The sequence below is a fragment of the Caloenas nicobarica genome, chromosome 1 (genome assembly GCF_036013445.1).
Source record: "Caloenas nicobarica isolate bCalNic1 chromosome 1, bCalNic1.hap1, whole genome shotgun sequence".
NCBI lineage: Eukaryota > Metazoa > Chordata > Aves > Columbiformes > Columbidae > Caloenas > Caloenas nicobarica.
This window is the reverse complement of record NC_088245.1, coordinates 77,725,739-77,742,780: the sequence shown is the minus strand read 5'-3', so window position 1 is coordinate 77,742,780 and position 17,042 is coordinate 77,725,739. Positions and strand designations below refer to the sequence as shown.

General features: G+C 42.6%; 1 protein-coding gene across 2 annotated transcripts in view; it reads left to right on the top strand.

Annotated features, from left to right (window-relative positions):
- Window positions 1–7,195: 7,195 nt before the first annotated feature.
- The window catches only part of STK38L (serine/threonine kinase 38 like), a 51,916-nt gene continuing 42,069 nt past the window's right edge, over window positions 7,196–17,042 (top strand). For both annotated transcript variants that reach the window (XM_065637638.1, XM_065637630.1), the window contains exon 1: window positions 7,196–7,276. The gene's annotated coding sequence lies outside the window, so the exon portion shown is untranslated. The remainder of the gene's footprint in view (window positions 7,277–17,042) is intronic.

Sequence of the window (17,042 nt, the reverse complement as noted above, 5' to 3'; positions counted from 1 at the left end):
ATGCAGGGTTGCGTTCTAAGCTTATGCCAGTTGGACAAATCTTTCATGGTCCTAGAAACATTTCTGCACAACTCCAGTAATGTTTTATCCCACTTCCTTGTAAGCCATCTTCTTACTTTTCATACTGACTCCATGCTTTGAGCTATAGACTCCGAAAGTAAACGCAGCCTTTGACTCTCCTGCAACTGACTGTCCATACATGAAGATATCAAGAGGGAGAGAAGCCAGAAGTGCATGGCCTTCAGGCAGGAAGCTTGTCACCTTGCATAGGCAAACTTCAGCCTCATACTATGTGAGCAGACACATGACTATCCTGTGACCTGAAGTGTGGTGTTTCAAGTTACAGTAGAAGAAATATGACAGGTCCGATTCCAGTCATAGAATTATAGAATGTCCTGAGTTAGAAGGGACCCAGAAGGATCACCGAGTCCAGCTCCTGTCCCTGCACAGGACAACCCCACAGTTCACACCATGTGTCTGAGGGTGTTGTCCAGTCTCTTCTAGAACACCATCAGGCTTGGGGCCGTGACACCTTCCTGGGGAGCCTGTTCCAGTGCTCCACCACCCTCTGGGTGAAGAACCTTTTCCTAATGTCCAACCTAAACCTCCCCTGGCACATCTTCCTGCCATTCCCTTGGGTTCTGTCATTGGTCACCAGAGAGAAGAGTTCAGTGCCTGCCCCGCCTCCTCCCCATGTGAGGAAGCTGTAGCTGCCATGAGGTCTCCCCTCAGTCTCCTCTTCTCCAGGCTGAACAAACCAAGTGACTTTAGCTGCTCTTCATACGGCTTCCCCTCCAAACCCTTCATCAAGTTCGTGGCCTACTCTAGACACTCTCCAGTAGCTTTATATCATTTTTATCCTGTGGCGCCCAGAACTGCCCACAGCGCTCCAGGTGAGGCCGCACCAGTGCAGAGCAGAGCGGGACAATCACCTCCCTGCCCGGCTGGCCATGCTGTGCTGGATGCACCCAGGACATGGTTGGCCCTCTTGGCTGCCAGGGACACTGTTAGCTCATGTTCAACTTGCCGTCGACCAGAACCCCCAGATCCCTCTCCACAGAGCTGCTCTCCAGCCTCTCGTTCCCCAGTCTGTATGTACAGCCAGGGTTGCCATGTCCCATGTGCAAAATCCCGCACTCGCCTTTATTGAACTTCATGCGGTTGGTGATTGCCCAGCTCCCCAGTTTGTCCAGATCCCTGTGCAGGGCCTCCCTGCCCTTGAGAGTGTTGATGGCTCCTCCCAATTTTGTGTCATCAGTCAGGTTAGTCTCCATATCTCCTGTGCCTATTTTATTGTCCTTGGTTCTCCTACGACAGGTACACTATGCTGTGATGCCTGCCATCCCTTCCAAGCAAGAATATCCTCTCCCTAGGCTGCTCCAGAAGCCGATGTTCAATGAGATAGCTCCCATGAGTACACAGACTTCTGTATCAGGCCCTAAAGTAGATGCATTAGGATTGAAAAACAGAGAACAGAATGTAACAGCAAGTTGCATAATTTCATTTACATCTTGTTCCGGCATCTTTTTTTCTTAATTTGTTTTGAGAATTTTATGTCAGACACAAAAGCTGAACTAGATAGCTATATAGCAAAGACAGGCAGAAAGCAAACATTAAGTAAGAAGACGGACTATGTGGTAAGCTTGCAATATACAGATGATCTCCCATGTATCAGAATAATGAGAAAATAACAACGGAGCAAGCAAAGAATTGCAGAGAACCTTTACTAAGAGGAACAAAGCATATGGTCACTCCTGAAACAGTGTAAGAACAGATCAATATATAACTACAAATAAAATGCCTGACGAATAGGAGTATTTTGTTAAATATATCATTTTGTAGCCCTGGGGTGACTATAAAAACTGTCAACTTCATTTTCCTCTAGAATTTTAAAGAAAGGACAACGCCAACTATGTTAACTGATGAAGTATATTGAGCTTCCTTAATAACTAAAAATAGTTCTTATAGTTAGTGGTTTTGATAACTCTTTTGTTCCAGATTTTCCATGTTCCTTTGTTTATGGAAAAAGATCATGTACTAAATACATCTCTTGCTGGTCCACCAAGGATTTTCTCCAAAAAGAATCCAGGAATAATATTTTAAGAGATGACGTTTAAGTGAACTCAGCTATAAATATTTTAATTGCTTGCGAAATGAATCAAATTTGTCACATCCTTAACTCCTGTATGAGGAATTTGGTATCTCTGTGTCAGGAAAAACCATGCTGTGGGTTCCAAATTGCCTGCAAAAGTCACAGCCAAGCCAGAAGTTCACGCTAAAAAATAATAATACTTACATAGAAAAGAACAAATTTAAATGGTATTGAAAATGCGCAAAATATTGGTTTTGAAAGGATAATTGTGAATTGCTACGACATTCAAGGTACAAGTTGACAGTCTGGAAGGTGACTATAGTAATTTCCTTGATTTTGTAGAGCTGAATGAGTTGCTTTGTTCCTTAGACTACACATATGGAAACATAAATGTTTTCCCAGTGATATAGATGCTATTAATATAAAGAAAATTAACTGAGCTTTCAGGAAAGTATAAAGTAGAACTTTCTAAGAAGGGGTGTGGAGATAGCAACAGTCTGGAAATGCCTGTATGGAACAGAGCTGGATTGTTGCAAATGCCTTAAAAAGGCACCTCATTTAAAAACTTAACCAATATTACTTACTTGCTGACATTGTTCAACTTTCTTACTCTTTTTGAGAGGCATAGCAAATGGCATATTCTGCCTTCAAATTAAGAGGTGAGGCAAGAAGTATATGCCCCTGGATAAATTCATAGTTCATCCACACCTTGAATAGTGAAATTCTGGTCTCTTTGCTTCCAAAAATGTGATAGAAATGGAAAACGTTCAGAGATGGGCAACAGGATGATGAAAGGTATGGAATGGCTTCCAAGCTAAGACTCTTTAATCTAGAATAAAGACAACTGAGAAGGTACAGGATATTAAAAAAAAGAAGAGTAGCACTGCCAGGATGGACACGGACTGATAGTTCACTGTCTATGCTGACACCAAAACCAGGATCCACACCAAGATGCCCTCAGGAACCAGGTTCAGGACAAGCAAAAGGAGGTGATTTTCACACAACAGACTGTGGAACATCCCTGTGCTGGCAATGCAAGATGATTACAAGGTTTTAAGAGGAGACTACAACAGCACTTGGAAGAGCAAATCCTTGGAGTTACTATTTAAACAGACCACATCAGGATCAGGATAGGTGGAGGGTGGGAGGGTTTAAAGGAACTCCATTGTGAATTTGTTCTACTCTTCCTTTTTCCTAGGTGTCTGCCCATGATCACTGGGAAGACAGAAATGTGACCTAGACAGAGCCTGGGTCTGAATCACTGCAGACATTTCTATATTGTTATGTCTTTTCAAATATTGATGACAGTTTCCTAAATATGGAGTGTGACCTAGGAAACAACCAGGTGAGTAATGCTACTTCTGTAAATAATCTCATAGAAGTAAACCAAATCAATGTCAGTGTTACCTAAGTCTCCAAGAGCTTGCAGGCCCAAGGTCTTCTTAATTGTTTAATTTAACCATGAAACATTGCATATGAAGTACAACCATACATGCCTCCTTCTAAGTTTGCATTTCGCTTATTAAGAAATTACATTTTCTTCTATGCCACAGCATTTTCGAAGCATTTGATTCACTAATGTGCCCCACAGGAAGCAAGCAACTAAAGATCTACAGCACATTCAGCAGGTGGAAAATTCCTTGTCAGAATTGTATAATAGCATGCTAAGTGTGATAAAACAGATTAAAGGATTTGCTTTTTTTTCCTGGCCTTCTATGTATTAAACAACAAAAACATACGTCTTTGTTATTTAGGCAGATCAGGGAGTTACAAGTAAAATTTGGATTAAAAATAGCACCAACAGTAGCTAAAAAAGTCATAATAAGACACTGGAAAATCTGTGTGAATGTTTCTGTATGACTTGCACTATGCTTACTTAGCTCTGCATTATTCTTGACCAGTCTTAAAAGTTTCAGTATTTTTTCGGCTTATTTTGAAGAAATACAACTGGTTTATATGGTACAGAAAAATAGTAAGAAAGCGAGAAAGGAAACTCAGAATTGATTCCTAAATATTACATTGACTAAGCAGTTAGTTGCAAACTACTGGGAATGCCTCCTGTAAACTATATATTTATAGATTATTTCTGATGCTGAGAAGGACTTTTCATGCTTAAAAAAGACAAGGATGTCTCCAGGAGACATCTCCAGCATGACTCTGATATAGCATTTTTAATTTGTTACACCAGTTGACTGCAGAAGAAAGAAATGTATGTCAAAACCTCATATAACTGGCCTTTCACAGACAAGATATCCCTCTTTCGAATTACAATAAAGAGGTTTGCTACAGACCTTCCCGTAAGTTTTTTGAAGGCTTCAGAGGTTCAGTGGAATTTGACAAGTGGTATTTAGGCTTTTGTGTTTGACTTTCATTGCTGCACACCAGGGTGTCTCCTGATGCTGCAGCTGGAACCATCTGAACAGAGGGTGCAGAACCTTTTGCTTCTTGTTGCAACTTGCAGGACTGGAATATTATACAGTGTGCAGAAGTATGTACATTTAGAGCAAAGATTTTGTTTCAAAATGTTTTTCTAAGTCCTATGCCTGGCAACTTAAAGAGACGTTGGCCTTCTGCACAGCAAAGAGGTTCTTACACGTCTAAATTAAGGGTTAACCCTGCAAATATAAACAATCAGAAGTTATCAGGCAAACACTGCTGTTTATAACTGTTAAGTTGCATCACAGTTTTGGTTAAAACCTTATGTATTTCTGTCATCTCTCCACACTTCATTTGCCTGCACAGATATTATTTGCAGGCTTGGTTCTTCAATGGTTTATTTCAGGATGAGCATTTCATTGTAGCTTTCTTTAAGCATGCAGACCTTCAAAGACTATGGACATGCTCAACTGTATTCACTTTAGGTATCCCATTGACTCCAACTGCAACAGCAGTGATTCCATTGCAAGATCAAGTAAGATAACCTTCTATGTGTATAGCTATGTAAAATTAGAAAATTAAAATAAACCAAGTCTGTTTTGCAATGGAAAGTACACTAACATAAATACTTTTACAGCCACATAAAAATAGAAACATGAAATACTTAGTTTTTCCATAGGTCTCTTAAGTAACAGCCAGTGCTATTATTACAATGTTATTTCTCTTTTTAATTGCACTTCTATTTAGGAAAACTCACAATTCTGACTTATGAGGAAAGTTATACGGAATTACAAGGAAAACTTATAATCTAAACAGACATGTATCATTTGTCTAAAATAAGACACCAGTTCTTTAGATGCCAGTAATTTTTGTACTCTTAGGAACCATTTGTTTTCCTTTTCGCTCTTGAAAATAATTAAAAAAATAGAAGTTTGCTCCACTTCCCCCCTCACATGGGCACATACACAGGGCCAAAAAACCTCAGTAATTTTCCACTGGCACAACAGTCTTTCAGTGTCTGCCATCTGCTGTGCTGGCAGGACCCACAAGAGGAGTAGCAGCAGCAAGTCAGGAACTGTTACGTCATGTTGTGAATATTCATTTAATTTTCATTGTCACAGCTGGTCCTCATTGTATCCAAGACCGACCTTGCCTCTGCCACCTTCCCTTTGACAACTTTAGAGTAGGGGAGCAGACAGAAGCAAGATATCGAAATCAAAACTCTCAAGCACCAGAAAGCCTAAGTCAAAATCTGTACCCATTCCTGTTGAAGCAGGCATGTTGTCTCTCACTCCCTTTTACCATTGTTTTGATAAAGATTTTTAAAGGCTTGTGCTCTGGGAAGAATGCTTTAGTGAAATACTTCTTTTCTAGGTCTGTAATTTATTTTAAATTTACTTATCATAGTTTAGAGTGCCTTTTCCCCTTTCCTCCTCTTGCTAATTCTTTTTCTGGGTTATGTGTCTGCACTTTCAGCACTACAATATGGTAAACAGGAGTGCACAACTTCATTACTGCAGGCTCCAAATGTGGAAATGGAGTTCAGATACCACAAAGGGCAGCCCCTCCAGGAAGCACTCTTGCATCACATTCAAGTTAAAACATGCTAATTTTAGGCTTCTGTTATTTCAAACCTACCAAATCTAATGCTTCTGAAAACTGGTCTTAGCAGGTAGGTCCACAGTGCTCAGGGAGGTCCATGGTGAATCTCCTGGTTCTGCCTACAGGCAAAGGGGACATGTAGATAACTTGCAGGTTCTGAGTTTGTAAGATCTCTGGGCAAGATATACAGAGCTCCCAAGACCCTTGTCTCTATATAAAGACTAATGTGGTAAAACAAAATAAATGCGGCTGCCAAATAAGTCTTCATCAGCAACTATCCTCAAGTCAAGTGATGACACTAGGACAAACTTTCACTAGCTTCCACATATTGCATATTGTTACAGAAGCAGAAGACAGTTGTACTTTGTAATTCTTCCAATGTAAGCTCAGAGATTTGCCTTCTGCATGGCTCGCTTTGTAAGAAATCAGTAGCATTGCATCCTTAGGTAACACCTTTCTCCATTAAGTGCTGCTGCTTCGTTTTATGGTCAGGTAGTACTAAAAACAAAGTAGGGTTTCACTTATCTTCTGCCTGTGTTATCCTCATCCTTCTACTTCGGTGGTGGGACAGAAAGATATAAAAGCAAAAGACCTGCAAATGCACTATTTCCAGTTAATTCTGCTGTCTTCTGCTTGCGCACTTGGGCGCTTCGGTATGCTGAAAGCAAGTTTAACAGTGCCCTCCTGACCGTGAGACCCCTCCACAACTACAAGCCCTTCGGTGAACCTCCGCCGCCAGAGCCTCTTGAGAGCCACGGTCTAAACTGGCTGCTCGGGCCGAAGGGAAAGGCAGCCCCTTCGGCCCGCGGGGAGCCGGCGCAGCGGCTGCGCTCTGCGAAGAGCCGGAGGCGAGGCCGCTCTCCCCCGGCCGCCGCTCCCGAGGAACTTTCGGCTGTCGAGAAGGAGGCGCAGCAGAGACGCCCGGCCCGGGGGCCGCGGGGCTCGCAGGCTGCTGTGGCACCTGCCGGCGGGCCGGGCCGGGCCGGGCCGGGCCGCGCCGCTGGCGGGCGGCGGGAGCGGCCAATCGCGGCCCGGTTCGGCGGCGCCGGGCTCTCGCGAGAGCCGCCGGGTAAACATCCCTCCGCCGGGGCCCTCCCACCGCCCTCCTCCTCCTGCCATTAGCGCGGAGGAGGGGGCCGTGCTCGCAGAGGCGCCGGCTGCAGGCAGCGAGCGAGGAGCCGGCGGGAGGGAGGGCGGCGCGGAGAGGTGAGTGCCGCGGGGAGCCGGCGCAGCCCTCCGCCCCGGGGGCAGCCCTCGGCCCAGCCCTCTCCCCGGCAGCGGGGGAGCAGCCTTCCCCTGGCGTGGTGCGGCGGGAGAAGGGACCCTGTCATCGGAGGCTGGAAATCCCCCTCGCCTCCTTCCTTCCCCCCCCACCGTGAGGCAGCAGGAGCAGCCATAGCTTAGAGTCTGAGGGAGGACAGCCTTAGCCCCGGCGGCTCCTCAGCCCGGGGAGGAGGCGGGAGGACGGGGGGGCGGCTCCCGGCTCGGGAGCCGCCAGGGCAGTTTGCCCGCCCGCCTCCGGCGCGCTGCCCCTCAGGTGACTTCTCCCCCTGACCCCAGCGGCCAAGCCGGCGGGGCGGGCAGGGGCTGCCGCCTCCACCCAGACGGCACAAGTTGCCCGAGTTCGCCCGTCTCCCCGGGGCGCCCGCCCGGCCGCCAGCCGGCGAGGCTCTGGGCTGCCCCCGCCGCCGCCCGCTCCATCTGCCCCGCGCGAGGGGCGGGCGGTTGGGCTCGCGCCGCGCTCCCTGCCCCGCGCGCCGCCGGCGGTTGGCCGTTGGGCGGCACGGGCTGAGGGGCCGGTGTGGCGGGCGGGCTTGCGGGGGGCCGGGGGTGCCCCGGCGGCGGCGGCGGCGAGGGAAGAGAGGAGCTCGGTGGGCAGGTTTCGGCGTTTGGCGGGGCGGGAGGCGATGCCGGGCGTGTGTGGGTACGGTGCTGTTCGCGGTGAGCGTCAGGCTCAGGTGCGGCGGGAGATGGCGAGGTGGTGCGGGTGTACCCGCGGTAGATAACTTGGCTTGAGGGTGTCCTGCCCTCTTTAGAAACGAGTAAGTAAATAAAGGGACAAAATTATCTCTGTAACGCGCTTTGAAAAAAAAAAAAAAAAAAAGGCAAAACCTCACAAGTTTCCACTCTCAGATGAACAAATCCAAAACCTGCTTTTGTAACGTTTCCCAGAGTCAAAGGAGTTTTGGACTGGGCCCGTAATTGGACAGTCCTGCTCGTGGTCTATGTCTTTAAGCAATTTACAGTGACTAAGGTAGAAGTTAAATGCTAAGAACCATGAGGTGTCTCCTGGTTTTGTTTGGCTTTAGTTAGTTTGAAACTGTCTTGGGTTAGAATAACAGAGTTCACATGCACGCTTAAAAGCTGCCTCCACTGATGTTGTGTACCTGCTTTCCTGTTGCAAAATCCAGAACAGGAATAAACAAGCCTTGCTGTAGCCTCTGAATAACATGCAATGCTGAAGTTTGACTTAAGAAAAGTTTTTTCTTAGATATTTTGTGAGTTATATTGATGTCGGTTTGCTTTTATTTGCTCTTTGCTGAAGAGATGTGAAATTTATTTTGAAGACCACAAATCTTGTGTTTTGTCACATATGCTGACTCAGTGTTTTGATTACAGTTTTCTGAAGTCATTTGAATTAGAGGGATCGTGTTGTTTGGAGTATATAATGCTAATAAATCTCACTGGATCATTGTGCATGATCCCTAAAAGATGCCTGAATATACACAGAAATCTTAAAAGATATGGAATGAAAGCAGGTTTTAGGAACTCTAGGGATGAAACAGTATCAGTCTTAATTTTACTCTAAGCAGTTAACTGAAATACTAAGAAACAAGACTGGAAGCTACTAACTGGTGAGGTGATAAGCAGTGGCCACAATCATTGCGTATGAAAAATCTGTTACTGTATCTAATATAACTGATGCAGTTTTAACTTCTGTGCTATATGTAGACATGTTTTCCCGCTTTGTTAAATGGTGTCTGGAGTTAGGCAGAGTCAAAGTTGCATAGTTCTGTGAAACTAACTCGGCTGGTTTTTGCCCTGTGCATGGCATAGTATACATTCAATTTAAATATTATTGCTCAGCAGAGCTTAAAAAAAATTTCTAAAATTAAACACTTTCTGTCTCAGACTTTTCAGGGGAAAAGAAACCCCCAAATCACTAGCTAAACAGAATTCAGAAGCAAGTATTTACAGCAGACAAGCATCACATTTTTTTTTCTTTGTGCTGTTTTTTGCAGAAAGTTAGTATTTAAAAACAAACACACCCATGCCCTACCATTAGCTTGTAGTGGAGTTGGATGAGGCCCCTATGCTGTCAGTGCACAATGTGAGAATTTTCCTGCAATAACAGAATTTTTGCATTTCTGTCAAACGATGCGTTGTGGAACCTGCTTGTTGAAGCCTTCTGGTGCTGACCTCTGAGGGTCCTCCTTAGTAGAGTCCTCAGGTGAGGATCTCATGGGTTGGAATGATACGGGTTGGCACACTGGATCGAGTTCTCGCATGCATGGATTTGCCGAGCTGTTCAGAGTCATAAAATACCAGATTGGAAGGGGCCACAAGGATCATCTGGTCCAACCTTTCTTGGGAAAAGCACGATCTAGACAAGCTGACTCAGCACACCGTCCAGCTGAATCTTAAGTGTCCAATGCTGGGGAATCCACCACTTCCCTGGGGAGATTATTCCAATGGCTGATTGTTCTAAGAGTGAAAAATTTCCCTCTTGTGTCCAATTGGAATCTCACAGGAGTAACTTTTACCCGTTGTCCCTTGTTTTTCCCACATGACTCCTTGTGAAAAGGGACTCTCCATCTTTGTAGCCACCCTTTAAATACTGGAACATGGTGATGAGGTCTCCCCTAAGCCTTCTTTTCTCAAGGCTGAATGAGCCCAGTTCTCTCAACCTTTCCTCATATTACAGCTTCCCAGTCCTTTGATCATCTTTGTGGCCCTTCTCTGGACCCTCTCCAGTCTGTCCACATCTTTTTTGAATAGCAGGGACAAAAACTGAACTCAGTATTCCAGGTGTGGCCTGACAAGCACTGAGTAGAGTGGGATAACGACTTCTCTATCTCTGCTGGTGGTGCCCTTGTTGATGCAGCCCAGCATCCTGTTGGCCTTTGCTGCAGCAGGACGCTGGTTGACTCATATTGAGTTTGTGATATTGTTGGTATTGTTTTTCAGGACTTCTGTGTAGACTCCTTTTGGCTCATGTGTCTGTATGCCCCTGAAGCTTGAATAGTGGGTAGAAATATTTAATAATTTAGGTTATCTGCTGTAGTTTCGTATCTCTCTTGAGTCCTTTACTGACCACAAGGATCTTAATCACAGTTTGAGAAGCACTGTTTTTGCCCACTATATCTGCCTAGGCAAGGGGTTTGCCTTGGTTTTAAAGCTTATCTTCTCCCCATGAATTCAGTTTTTACTCGGTTCACATTTATTCAAATAAAAATGTTCTTCCCACCAAATTTAAGCTGAGGATTGGTTAAAATGTAAAGCCAATTGATAAACTTCAATATTCGTATTCTAGGAGACGCAGGGTAGACATGTAAATTACAATGGAAATAGTTACTTCTCTGAACACAGTATTCATCAGCACAAAGGCTACTAAGCTGATATTATATGGTAAATGGTTTGCTTTTAGTCCCCCAGAAAGAGGCTTTATCTGTCTTAGGGTAATGACAGTTGACATAAATCAAACATACTATTGTCCACAAAATGATTTAATCTTCTCTTGTTTGCAGTTTACTTCAAGATATAGCTGCACTTAGAGCAGAGCTGCCATCAGTAATAGTTGCATTACTGTAGCATGAAAATGGGGGTTTGATAAATAACTGGCTGAAGTCTAATTCTTTGGGATGAGTTGATGCAAGATTTTCAAAGTCTAGTCACTAAATAGCATCTTTTGTTGTGCAAAAAGATATAACAGTGAGAGTAAACCAATCTAATGTTATGGGGTATAAACTCAAGGAAGAGTTATTTAGTGCATGATGTGAATTTATATGCTGAACTGTATGTAAGGTGGGGAATCCTTTTTTTGAAGGATGACAAGTTAGCTCTTGCCAAAACCAGATGACTAGACTTGATCATTTGATTGGTTTTAAAAGTCCTGCAGCTCTGTAGTCTAAAACTCCAGAATAACTTCTGGCAGTCCCACTGTTCCTCCATCTGCATGAGGAAACAATAGAACATTTTTCTTTGACAACAATAAAAACAAAACAGGGACTGGGGGGGTAAATGGATTTATCGGAAAGAACTTATTTTCCTTGTCATAAATAACTTGATCAGCATGGGAAACATTAAAATGAGCAGTTGTCGATACTGTCTTTCACTTGTGAAATCAGGAAGTTTTGTGAAGCTTGCATTAATATATCAGTACTCTGTAGAGATTAGAAAAACAAAGGAAAACAGCAGATCAGGAAATAATATTATCTGGTTTTCTGGTTTCTCAGTATTTTTGACTTTGGATTTTGCATTTAGGTTTGAACTGTAAATTTGGAACTCAGTTTGTGATGTATGTCTTTAATATTTATACCTACAAACTTGCAATTTGTTAGCTGACATATGGCTTTATGAGTTGCAACTGAATAGAAAATGAAGAAAGCAGATACCTAGAATTCTAATGTAATAAACTTGCATCAGAAGACTGCTTATGAGATTTTGATTGTCAAAGGAACAGTTGAATTATTATATATTTTAAGTAGTAAAAGGGAACAATGGCTGTTTAAATGGCAGTCTGGGTTTATGTAACTTCATGGGAGTAAGAATCTCCTGAAGCAGTAAAAAAAGACAACTGTTCATCTTTTAGTAACAAAGAACAGACAATATTAAGTAACAGTTTGCTGTGAACAGGTTGTGCAAACAGATTGAGTTTATTGTGGGTGGCAGAATGAATGGGAGGGAGGAAGTAAGGGGATAACTTGGATCTATACAGGGATAGGAACTGTGTTTAGAATGTTTATTGTATTGTAACTTACCTTAGCTGTGTCTCTTGTGTTCCAGAGTTTGACCCTGTGATCGTTGACATGCTGTAGAGGAGCTGCAAATGTAGCAAAGATCTTGGCATGTTGGAATTTGTTAAATTTCCTTCCACAGAAGTGGAGATAAAAAACCTTTTTGTTTTCTTTTGAACAGGTGAAAGGTTGTGAGACCTTTTTCTACTATGTGTAATAAAGATAGCAGTTGACAATTCTCTGAGAGTACTGTGTATAATGTCACGTTGAGGCACCACTACTGCGTATTATATCTCCGTACAGTAAAACAAAACCAAGCAAACCACCCCCCAGAAAAACATTTAGAAAACTTTACTCGAGGGGGTATCTTACCAGAAAGAAGTACTTGGTCTAGGGCCCTTTTTATGAGCCACTATATTAGAATAATGCTTATGAGAAATGTGGTTGTGCTTCAGTTGGATGCAATCAAAATGAAGATATTAGGTCATGCTGAGCCCTAAGAGTTACAAATACAGTCAGCTTCCTTACACAAGAGTTTAAACTGGGGGACGTGGGATGTGGAATGAAGGTCATCACTTCAGTGAGACAGATGACTACCCTGAAGCTAGTGTTAAAAAGGACACAAACAACAAAAGAAAGTTGCTTGACAGAAGTAGCTTGCCAAAAGTGGGGAGCTGTGTGTGCTTAGGGGACTCTTCTGGTTGTACAAGGTTACACTCCATCTCCCTGATGCAACAGAGAGTGAGACAGCTTATCTAGCACACTTGTGCTCTACCACAACCTTCTGTCAGCATTGCTGAGAATCCCCAGAGAGGACAGATAGGTCCTTGTCCTGCCACACCACTGCCAGTTTGGCGACTCTTTGAGTCTGCTCTGTGGGGAAGGGGTTATCCAGGGGCAGCGTTCGTTTCCGGGGTAGATTTGCTTCTGCCATGTATGTAAACCTTGAATTTGCCAGCACTACTGACAATCTGAGCCCAGTCACCTGTGGGGGATCACTTGATAAGGCAGACCTTACCCACAGGTCGCTGTCTTCTGCTTTGCTTTTTTCCAGGATGAGTAGAGCTGAATTTAATATTGAGAGAGACCTGACCAGACTGCCGTGGAACACCAGAACAGCTATAGCTTCTCTTGGTAGAAAGTCTCAGTGTTATTATGAGTACATGAGTGAAGGAAAAAAAAAAGGCAACAAACCAAACAAAGCCCCCACAACACCACCTGCTTAGAGCTGAATTGATAGTCAAATTCCAAAAGATATTTCATGGTCTGCAGGAAGGCCATTTTGTGCAAGCTAGCCAACATGCAGATTACCTGGCCACAGAAGCCCTTTACCGTTGTTTGAAGTTGGACTTATCATTAGCCATTTCAAGTTTGTGTGTCAAAATGGAGCACAGAGGAGAGGGTGACAGGACACACGTGTGGTCTGGTATGTCCTCTTTATTTCCCAGTGCAGAGCTACCTCTTTGACTGATTAGCTAGGTCTGAGCCAACATGTGGCGAAGGCAGGAGCAGCTCATAGCCTTAAGTGTTCTGCTTCTTCCCATAATAACTGAGAAAAACCTTTCAGCAAAAATTCCCTTTTGCCAAATTAACCGGGTAGAAATAGCAGACCTTAGTCCAATGGCATCAGGTTCCTTTTTTCTTGCTTTGGATGTTGGAAAAAAGTGTTTTATCACAGATATTTCTTAAAATTTGTTTTATTTTTTTTTCTTCAGTGCATAATGTGTTTTACAGTTGCATAATGTGTTTCTAACCCTTCCCTCTCACTGGTGCCTTATAAGGGAGGTAACCAGAATGCCAGCCAAAAATCAGCCTGATGATGAAAGAATTGTTCCATTTAAAATGTCACTAATTTTTAGCATGCTGAGTCCTGTATGAAGAGGAAAGCTTATATTAGTAGCTCCACAGACAAATGCATTGTACTGCATTGTTTAAAGGCAGTTGTTGTTTCTTGAAGTTAAAGATAACTGGATTCTTCTCTTTTGTGGTATTTAGCGATTGGCAGAGCAGGAAAGGAAACAAAATTCAATGACAAGGTAAGGATTTTAATAGAGGTGCCTGTTTTTTGCAAACTGTAGAAACTAAATATGAGGTCCATTTAACAACAATTAAAAGTGTAATTTAACAAGCACTAACATCTGGAATTCTAAGGGACTTTCATATTCTGCATATGAGCTCTGTGCTCATACAGTAATGAAAGACATGGCTGTTACAAATGTGTAACAGCCAACTGTTAAAGCACATTCCTAATAGTGGAGTAATGGCCTTTGGTTAACAGATATTTGTGTAGCAAATACACTTGGTGAGACCAAGTAAGGTTGTCTTATGGTGCAGATCATAACAGTGACATGTCTTGGAAAGCAGTGGAGTGCATCTTAGTGAATTCTGACTGTCGAGGTGAAAGAAAGGAAATCTATAACTTCTAATGTCATTAACGTACATCTTTGGGTTTTGTTGGTTTTGTTTGTGCTTGTTTAGTCCATTGAAGTGGTAAAGAACTCTGGTTGAGCAGGCAAGTCGATATTCTTCATGACTGACTTACCATATTTCATTTCTGTAAATCAAAACTTTCATTGTGCCTGAAGAAAATTTCTCTTACTAAATTAAACTACCTACTTACCGTTAAAAATAAACTATTTCCTTCACTTCACGAAATTAATTACAGCATGAATCTTGATTTCTGCAAATGTTGTAGGAAAGGAAATCGTCACATTCAAGTTTATGGAGGTGGAAACAAAACAAAATGACTCTGATTATATTCTAAATACAATTTCTAGTAAAGTCTTATTGTTTAGTCCTACAATCTTAACAGGCACAGCTAGCATCTTGGGAGGTAATGACTAAAAGCAGAGAAACAAGGTGTATTAAAACAGGAGTTCTCTGTGAATTGACCTCTCAAATCTCTTGTGAGCAAAGTATATAGATGACCGTTTGATATTAAGTGTATTAGATGGGTTCTTTTATATAATTATTTACTGCATGGAGACTCTTTCCCTACTCCGTCCTGTTTATCTTCTCTGGGAGTTTCATTTAACAGAAAAGGAGAGTTCATGTGATGTATGTGTCATGTGAGTATCTTAGCCTGGCTAAGTTGCATAAGTAGCAATGTAAAAGTTTTTTATGTTTTGTTTTGGTTTTTCTTTTAAAAAAAGAATTGTGTTAGAAACCTGGAGTAATATCCTGTAAATTGTTTATGGTTTGAATCATTCCAACTAGTAATTGACTGAACTTGAAGTCAGCCAAAATGACAGTAAGATGTATAAGAAGCTATGGAGCAGAGACTCTTTTGAAGTATTCGAAAAGCCCAAAGTGCAGAATACAGACATTATATTAAACATTTAATGATGGGAAGGTAGGGGAGTCCTCATAGGGGAAGATAAAAATGTATATGTGGTATAAAACATGAGTATAATTCACCATTAGTATCTGCTTGGAAGAGATACATGTGAAACCAAAGGTCCTCCGATATTCTTCAGCTGAATCTGAGTGTTACAGCTGTCTCTGAAGTTGAGTTATACAAGCCATGGAGTGGTTAGACAGCAACAGAAGTTGAAGCTGTGGTTCTGAAGTTCAGCAAACCACAGACTACTGTCAAGCCACAATATGCTCCCAGACCACCATGCACCTTTGATTGAAAAGCACTCCTGTCCTGTTGACCAGCTGCAAACTGCTGACAGTGTCTGTGGACCACAGGGTGGAAATCATTGAGCTATGATGAGCTGTAGTATTAGGAACAATCATCTTCAAAGCTAGTTTCAGGTAAGAAAATGAATTGTGGGTAATTTATTGTAAGATTTTGAGAAGAACAGCTTTTAGATTGAAGTGAGAGAAACTATTTTGTTTTTCCAGAACTTTATTTTGGTTTGGAAGATGAAGGGAGAAGGGGATTCCTTCCTGCTCCTGTTAAATCTTTTTCCACTTCTTTCTTTTCCCTTTCTGTCTCTTCTTCATGAGAGAGTGGCGAAGGGAAAAGAACAAAGTGGAATACTTTAGATGTTCAAGCTTTGCTGGCAAACCTTCAAAGAATTTGGAAAATTTTTTAGCTTTTTCCTTAATATCACAGCATGCACCACTTTTTGACCAGCTCTGATTCTCAGTAGTTACCAGTGTTTACAGGCAACATTCATCCATTCCTTCAACAGGAAGGAACCCACTGAAGTCACTGAGCCCCAGGTGCACAAGGAAATGCAAAGTTGTCTTCAAAGATTTGAGGCTATGTAGCTAAGATAGTGTTACAGAAGGAGAAGTGTGTGGGATGAAACCTTGGATTTCAGCTGTGCTGGTATGGCAGTAATATATGGAAGGATGGAGCTGCCCAGGTGAGGATTATAATGTGTTTACCAGCTAATCAGTTTGAGCATGTAAATCTTGGCATTTCCAGAGGGTTGGTTACACCTGGGATGTAATTTGGATGCAAGTGAACTTGTATCAAAATTTCTTGTCACAGGAATGGTGATGTGTCCTCTTGTCATTCAAGACGTACTGCTCTGGGCTTTGTCACAGTGAGGAGTGCAAAATTAATGCTGTGCTGGTATGATCAATCCCCTTGACAGTGCTGTGAATCTCAGACCATGGATGTGTTAGTGGGCTACCCAATATGTGGATATTCAAGTTGACTGGTTGAATTGCAGCTCTAATCCCAATTCCTTCGATCAACATTAGTGGTGCTGGTATTAGTGTAGGGTGAATTAAAGGAATTTTCCACTTGTTTTTTCAGGAGGCGTCAGAGCACAACCTGCATATTCCTTGCTATCACAGTGCTGCTTGCTTTAAGCTCATACTGAAAGCGTTGTCTCTGACAGCTCTGGTTCATTCATAACTCTAAAGTGTTAGGCTCACACTTGGATACCTTTAAGCCCCATTTAATCCCAGAGGGCACCTGATTCATGTTAACTCTTTGCTTCTGCTCCCAGACATGTAAGCCAACTGTGTAGTGCCAAATGATAAAAGAAGAACAAATCCTTTTCAGTGTCCAGGAAAAACAGATGAATGTTATATCACCCAAACAAGAGATA